We start from the raw sequence: 7655 nt of genomic DNA, 5'->3' as shown, positions 1-7655 counted from the left end.
AGACCCCGGATGTGTTACAGATGGATGTATTACGCCCCTCTGGCAGTGCATGGGCACCTCCAGTGGTTCTTGTTCCCAAACCAGATGAAAAAATATCTTTTGCGTGGACTACCATAAGCTAAATGCTGTAACTCGCCCAGACAACTATCCAATGCCACGCACAGATGAACTATTAGAGAACCTGGGACGGGCCCAGTTCATCTCTACCTTGAACTTAACCAAGGGGTACTGGCAGGTACTGCTAGACGAATCCGCGAAGGAAAGGTCAGCCTTCACCACACATCTCGGGCTGTGTGAATTTAATGTACTCCCTTTCGAGCTGCGGAAGGCACTCGCCACCTTCCAAAGACTTGTAGATGGTCTCCTAGCGGGATAAGGAGAATATGCAGTTGCCTACCTTGACAATGTAGCCATATTTTCGGATTCATGGGCAGAACACCTGGAACATCTACAAAAAGTCCTTGAGTGCATAAGGGAGGCAGGACTAACTGTTAAGGCTAAGAAGTGTCAAATAGGCCTAAACAGAGTGAATTACCTTGGACACCAGGTGGGTCAAGGAACTATCAACCCCTACAGGCCAAAGTGAATGCTATCCACAAGTGGCCTGTCCCAAAGTCAAAGAAACAGGTTCAATCCTTCTTAGGCTTGTCCAATTATTACAGACGATTTGTACCGCAATACAGCTAAATCGCCACCCCACTGACAGACCTAACCAAAAAGAAACAGCCAAATGCCATTCAGTGGACCAAAGAGTGTCAGAAGGCCTTTAACCACCTTAAAGCAACACTCATGTCTGACCCTGTACTAAGGGCCCCAGACTTTGACAAACCGTTCCTAGTAACCACAGATGCGTCTGAGCGTGGTGTGGGAGCAGTTTTAATGCAGGAAGGACCTGAGCAAGAATTCCATCCTGTAGTGTTTCTCAGCAAAAAACTGTCTGAGAGGAAAGCAACTGGTCAGTCAGGGAAAAAGAATGTTACTCCATTGTCTACGCTCTGGAAAAGCTACACTCATATGTTTGGGGACGGCATTTCCAGCTGCAAACCGACCATGCTGCGCTACAGTGGCTTCATACCGCCATGGGAAATAACAAAAAACTTATTCGGTGGAGTTTAGCTCTCCAAGATTTTGATTTCGACATCCAACACATGTCATGAGCTTCTAACAAAGTGGCTGATGCACTCTCCAATGAAAGTTTCCCAGAATCAACTGGTTAAAATCGTCTTTGAGATGTGGAAAATATTGTTAGTCTTTATATACTTGCTAGTATAGTTCGAGGTGCATGTGTCTTATTAACTCTGTTTTTTCCTAGAACTCCAGGAAGAAATCCCAGCCAGCGTTTCACCCTAGCTGAGATTTGGGGGGCGTTTCATAAATTTAAAGGGAAAAGTAAGCACCCTTAAAATCCCTCCTGGCCAGAGGAAAAACCCTTTCACCTGTAAAGGGTTAAGAAGCTGGGATAACCTCGCTGGCACCCGACAACAATGACCAAGGAGGAGACAAGATACTTTCAAAGCTGGAGGGGGAGGAAAACAAAGTGTCTGGGTCTGTTTGTATGATACTTTTGCCAGGGACAGAACAGGAATGGAGTCTTAGAACTTAGTAAGTAATCTAGCTAGATATGCGTTAGATTATGATTTGTTTAAATGGCTGAGAAAATAAGCTTTGCTGAATGGAATGGATATTCCTGTCGCTGTGTTTTTTGTAAGTTAAGGTTTTTCCTAGAGGGATTCTCTGTGTTTTGAATCTAATTACCCTGTAAGGTATTTACAAGCCTGATTTTACAGAGGTGATTCTTTTTTACTTCTATTAAAATTCTTCTTTTAAGAAACTGTTTTTTTTTAATTTTTCTCAAGATCCAAGGGTTTGGGTCTGTGGACACCTATGCAAATTGGTGAGGATTTTTATCAAACCTTCCCCAGAAAAAAGGGGGTAAGATTTGGGAAGATTGTGGGGGGAAAGACATTTCCAAATGGCTCTTTCCTAATAAAAAACCCTGTTAGACTTTTGGAGGTGGCAGCAAAAGTCGTAGGGCAAAAGGTAAAATAGTTTGTACCTTGGGGAAGTTTTAACCTAAGCTGGTAAAAGTAAGCTTAGGAGGTTTTCATGCAGGTCGCCACATCTGAACCCTAGTGTTCAGAGTGGGGAAGGAACCTTGACAAGCAGTCTCTCATTGGAGTCTGTTTTTGAAGTTTTTTTGTTGAAGAATTGCCACTTTTAGGTCTGTAATCGAGTGACCAAAGAGATTGAAGTGAAATACAGAATTTCCACAGCAAACCTGGCTCCAAAAGCACAGGGAGCATTTGGGGTTTGTTCTCTTTGCTTTGCCATGTGCAGTCGCACACAGAGGGCTTTCAAAAGTCTCCCCTCTCACAAAGCGGGAATGGGAAATGTTTCTCAACTTGAAGCTTGATGTGAATGAGGATGTCTGGACCACAGGACCAGGGACTAACATGTGTGCTAGAGAAACCAGTGACACACAGAACCAGGCTAAGGAAAATGTTTCCTGGAGTCAATAACTGGAATAGCAGCAGTATTGTGCAGGAGAATGTCTCACAAGAGGCGTTAGTGCATTGTTGGTTTGGTAGCAGAAGTCACAGAGACAGGGGGAGGTCTAGCTTTGGGTTCTGGCCAACAGAGGGATGAATTTTATTGTCCTCATATTTCAATAGAAAAATTCAGACCCAAACTGTGTGTGGTGGGGGTTCTGTGGTTTGCATTTGTTTTGTTTTGTTTTTCTCATTTGAAATGTCCTTGATAATTTGTCTGGGAAAACCATTTGGACAAGGCCAAGGACAAGTTAGAAGAATTAAAAATCTCCATGGGAGTGAGGGGTCCCTCAGCGCCGGGGGAGGGGTGGAGATTTTCATGAGGGGAGTTGAGGTGATAGATGAGAGGCTTTTGCTCCAGCGAAAGAAAGGTTTGGCAGGTTCATTTTTATCAAGTGACTCCCCTGCCCAAACACACACACACACACTGCTCCCCTGCTGCTGCTGCCCCAGCTCAAACCCCACTGTCACCCCCAGCATGTGACCTACAGCTTCCTGCTGACAAAGCCCTTATATATCAGAGGAAAACTCCCCTAGTCTGCCCCTTCTCCCAGCTGAGCCCTCCCCGCACAGAGCCCAGGACAGCCCCGACCTAGCTGGATCTCGTGGCAGATGACCGAGGATGCACGTTGCTGACACAAGGAGCCAAGTGGGCACACACCCAAGCAATGTAATAACTGTGTCGGTTCCAGTGACAAAACTGTGCAGTACAGACATTGCCTGAGTATTTCACTCCGTGCACTGAGATGGGAGCGTAAAACACCCACCCACCATTGGAATCCCCCAATTTACTATCTCTGCCCTTCCCAGAAAGTCATAAACTTCAGTTCTTTCTTGCTAGCAGAGGGGAAATTCAAGTGCTACTAATGTTTACGACTGATTAAATAATGTTCAGAGTTTAATTAATATAGTAGAAAAATACACAGTAATTTCTTGACCAAACACCACAAGGTGAAACAGGAACAGAGACAAACCTTGTCAGTAAAGTCACTTTTCCCCAAAGATCTTCAAACTATTCTTAATTCCCACCCCACCACCATAGGACATCTGTACAGGTTAAGTGCCCTACATCCATCTTCCCATTAGAATTGCCCTTGTTGGACATTCCCAGACCTTGGTATTGGTGAAATACAGAATTTGAGCAGCAAACCCGGCTCCCTGCACCAAGGGGGGGGGGGAGGGATGTTCTTCCTGTCACTTACTCCTTTATAATACCACAGAGAAAGATTTTTCAAAAGCCAAACCATCCCCGCACCACCCTCAGTCAGCCAATGAACAGGGAAAAGGTTACAGACAGCAGAGACTTTAGAAACAGTTAAGTCACAACAAGCCCACCTCACAAAGTGGTCGAATAGTTAAAACAATATCCTGCTAATCTTTTTTCATCCTTGGGGGCAGAAGCTGAGGAAGCCCCCGAAGGTGTGGGGGCCACAGGCTCCCAAGCTGTGGCCCCACCCCTTCCCCCTGAGCCCTCCTCCTCCCCCCCCAAGATCCCAACCCCACATCGCCCCATCTCCCCGAGACCCTGACCTCTGCTTGCTCCTCTCCACCCTCTCGTGCAGTCCCTTGCCCTTAGGGCCAGTAAAGAGTTGGAGAGCATAGTCTCCCCAACCTTTAAAAGTTGGGTGCCAGGCCCCACTTCCTCCCCCACCCATTCCAGCACCTCTGCTTCTGGGACTATTTTATTCCCCCCCATCTCTCTGAACCAACCATTTCTGTCCTTCAGCTCAGTGACAGTCCCACACTCATTGCTTCCTACACACAAAGACTCACACACAGACCTTGCAAGGAAAACCTCCCCAAGGAGTCAGAAGCACCTGAAGTGCTGGAAAATCGAGGAAAACTGGCAGTGGGACCCAGAGAGGTTCCCCAGCAGATGAAGGGGATCCCCTGCTGTCCAGGGTCACCAATTGTAGGGAAGAACCAATTGGGTTTGCTTTTGGGAAGCTGCCTGGAATCAGATCTAAAATCATTATTCAGTCTGAGATATGGTAACAGCATCCACAACCCCAGTGTCACAGCTCTTGAAATGGCTTGGTCCTTATATTTTACCAGCCACAAAACTAAAGGGATTTGAAATAAATCCCTGTTCAGAGTCAATGAGGAGTGAGGGAACTTGGGGCTTTTCATTTCTTAGCCTCTGGCACCATCACATGGCCCTTGCAGTTTACTCTTTATAACAGTGGTCACCACCCATCAACTGCTATCAACTGGTCGATCCTGGAGCCTCAGCCAGTCGATCCCAATCTCTGAGCCACTAAAAGTCCGGCTGGCTGCTGGCACATCTCTATGGTCTGTGGGGAAATGGGGGGGAGAGGCAGCTCCACGTGCTGCCCCTGCCCCTAGAACTGTCCCTGCAACACTTAGCCTCAGCCTGGAGCCCCCTCCTGCACCCAAATTCCCCCCCAGAGCCTACACCCCTCACCCTTCCTACACCCCAACACTTTGCCCAAGTCGGAGCCCCCTCCGGCACTCAAATTCCCCTCCAGAGCCTACACCCCTCACCCCTCCTACACCCCAACACTCAGCCTCAGCCCAGAGCCCCCTCCTGCACCAAAATTCTCCCCCAGAGCCTGTACCCCTCACTGCCTCCCGCACCCCAAAACTCTGCCCCAGACAAGCAGGCTGCTAGAGAGCAGCTTTGGTAAGAGCACATCAGTCTCTAGGTGTCTCTGTGGCGCAATGGGTCAGCGTGTTCAGCTGTTAACCGAAAGGCTGGTGGTTCAAGCCCACCCAGAGACAGCGATAAGCCTGTGCTACTTTCTTGCTCCTCAAGACCTGCTAGGAGCCTCAAAGGTCCCTTTTTGCCACCTCAAAACCGTCCCTCTTGGCCTCAGTGGTTTCAGCTGGTGGCCCTCAGAGTGCGCTGGATGCGACAAAGAATCCCATCTCCCAGCAGCCATGCCAGGGGCTTGGGCTTAATCCTCACGGCTGAGCACAAAACCTTCAGCCGGGAACGTTTCGCTCTCTTCCCACCAAGTGGTCTCTGCTTCCTGCAACCTTTTCCCCAAGTTCATTGGCTGGCTGGGCAAGAGAGGGTCTGTACTACTGAAAAAGACCAAGTGCCAGGGACAAAACACTCCGATCCCTCTTGGTGTGGGGAGCTAGGTTTGCTCTTCAAATTCTGTCGTTCGTAAATGTCCAGGTGTGGGAATGTCCCACAGAAGCATTTCTAATGGGCAGCTGGCTGCAGAACAGTTAAACTGCACAGAGCTCCTGTGGAGGATAGATGGGAATTAGAAACATTTTGAGGATCGTTTGGGAAATTAGCCTTTGCTGACAAGGTGTGTCTCTGTTCGTATTTCACCTTCCGGTGTTATGCAGAGGGATCTTTGGCATATTTTTGCAAGCTTAATAACTATCTCCAAACTTCAAACTTCAAAATTGGTGTCATCTGATTTTTGCATTGCCCTGTGAAAAAACAACGGACACGTGGGGCTTTCTACAGGGTGTCATGATGCTAAAGTTGGGGAATTCAATCGCTGTACTCGTGTGTGTGCGGGTAGCTTCTTTACAGCTGTCTCAGAGCTTCCAGCCTCGGGTTGCCCCTGCCTCACTGCCAGGCACACCGTGCTGTTAGCTGCACCCACTGTCCTTACCAGGGGTCCCTGCTGAACCCTGTGGGTGACTCTGCAGGTGGAGAAGGTGCTGTGTAGCGATGTAGAGCAGGTGCAGGAAGGAGCCGGGGTCACTATTCAAATTCTGAATTGCACAATTTTCCAAAGTTGGCAGTGTCCAAAACCAATTCTAACGGGAAGGCGAATGCAGAGCAGTTACACTGGAGGGGCCCAGACCTCCAATGGGGGTGGCGTGGAAATTAATAAAGGGAAGATCATTACCGAAATTAGTCGTCACTGACAAGATTTGTCTCTGTTCTTATCTCACGTTATGGTGTTATTTAGAGGAATTGGTATATATTTTTACTATGTTAATTAAACCCATAAGTTTATTTAATCAAGCCAAAAACTTTGTGTCACTTATTTTTTCTCTGTCCTAGCAGGAATGAATTGAATTTTGTGATGTTCTGGAAAGTGCAAAGAGATTAACTGTGGGGAATTTAGTCTCTGTGTTTGTGAGCTGATGTTTTCCTCTCACAGTTCAGTGCCTGCCTGGAAATCCTAAGAGGGATCTAAGTGCTGGTATATGCTGGGCAATTAACTGGCAGAGCTCCGTCTCTCAGGGTGTGAAAAATCCACACCCCCAAACCAATAGAGTTAAGCTGACCTAAGCCCTGGTTAGATAGAGCTAAATAGAAGGAAGAATTGCTCTGTGAATGTAACTATTACAGCGATGGGAAAACCCCTCCACTCGCTGTAGCAACTTTCTACTCCAAAGTGCCATCGCAGTGTCACAGCAGTGTTTTAAGTATAGACAGACTAAGAGTGAGACCAGATCTGGCTCCAGTTCGCACGCTGCAGCACTAAGATAGCAATAATCATAACACTTTTGTCCTTCCGTAGTTGGCAGGATTTGAACCTGCGCGGGGCGACCCCAATGGATTTCAAGTCCATCGCCTTAACCACTCGGCCACAACTACGTGATGTATGGCTATTTCACTACACTATGATTCAGTTCTCACAGAATTGTCACTTCAAATTGCTCAGATCCACTTCCCCAGCACACTCATGGCTGTGCATTAGTGTAAGTGTGTCCATGGCTGAACAGCGAGAAGTCCCACCCATTTCCCTTCTGGCTGGAGCACGATGAGAGTGTGTTTGTGTTAATGACATTGCTGTAGATCATTGTTCATTCCCTACATTGACAAGCAGACAGTCCCTTTCCTAGTCAAATCTCCAGCAAATCATTCCAATAGCAGGGGTCAGGATTTCTCTGGGGCATGGACATTTTTCAGGGGGTTGGTGCATGAACTCAGCCTTGCATTCCATCCTTGATGTTTCATGGACTAACAAGAGCAGCATAAAGAAAGAGCCAAGCCAATATCTCCCTGTCAGGGATGCAGGTGGCCACATCCCCTCTGTCTGACCATTGCCATTGCAGGAGAGAAGGGTTCACTGGAGTTGAATGCCCTGTCTCAGACAGGACACATAGGGAAGTTTGGTGTTCATGGATCTGTGCAAAGGAAATTGTGTCTCTGTGTTTTCCCCA

General features: G+C 47.5%; 1 non-coding gene across 1 annotated transcript; it reads right to left on the bottom strand.

Moving 5' to 3' along the window:
• Nucleotides 1-7004: 7004 nt before the first annotated feature.
• Nucleotides 7005-7086, bottom strand: TRNAS-UGA (transfer RNA serine (anticodon UGA)). The gene has a single exon. It is a non-coding gene; the product is annotated as a tRNA-Ser (tRNA).
• Between the last annotated feature and the right edge of the window lie 569 nt (nt 7087-7655).

Source organism: Eretmochelys imbricata, chromosome 22, assembly GCF_965152235.1.
Source record: "Eretmochelys imbricata isolate rEreImb1 chromosome 22, rEreImb1.hap1, whole genome shotgun sequence".
Taxonomy (NCBI): Eukaryota; Metazoa; Chordata; order Testudines; family Cheloniidae; genus Eretmochelys; species Eretmochelys imbricata.
Note: the sequence above shows the minus strand (reverse complement) of the source record. Positions and strands in the feature narration are given on the sequence as shown.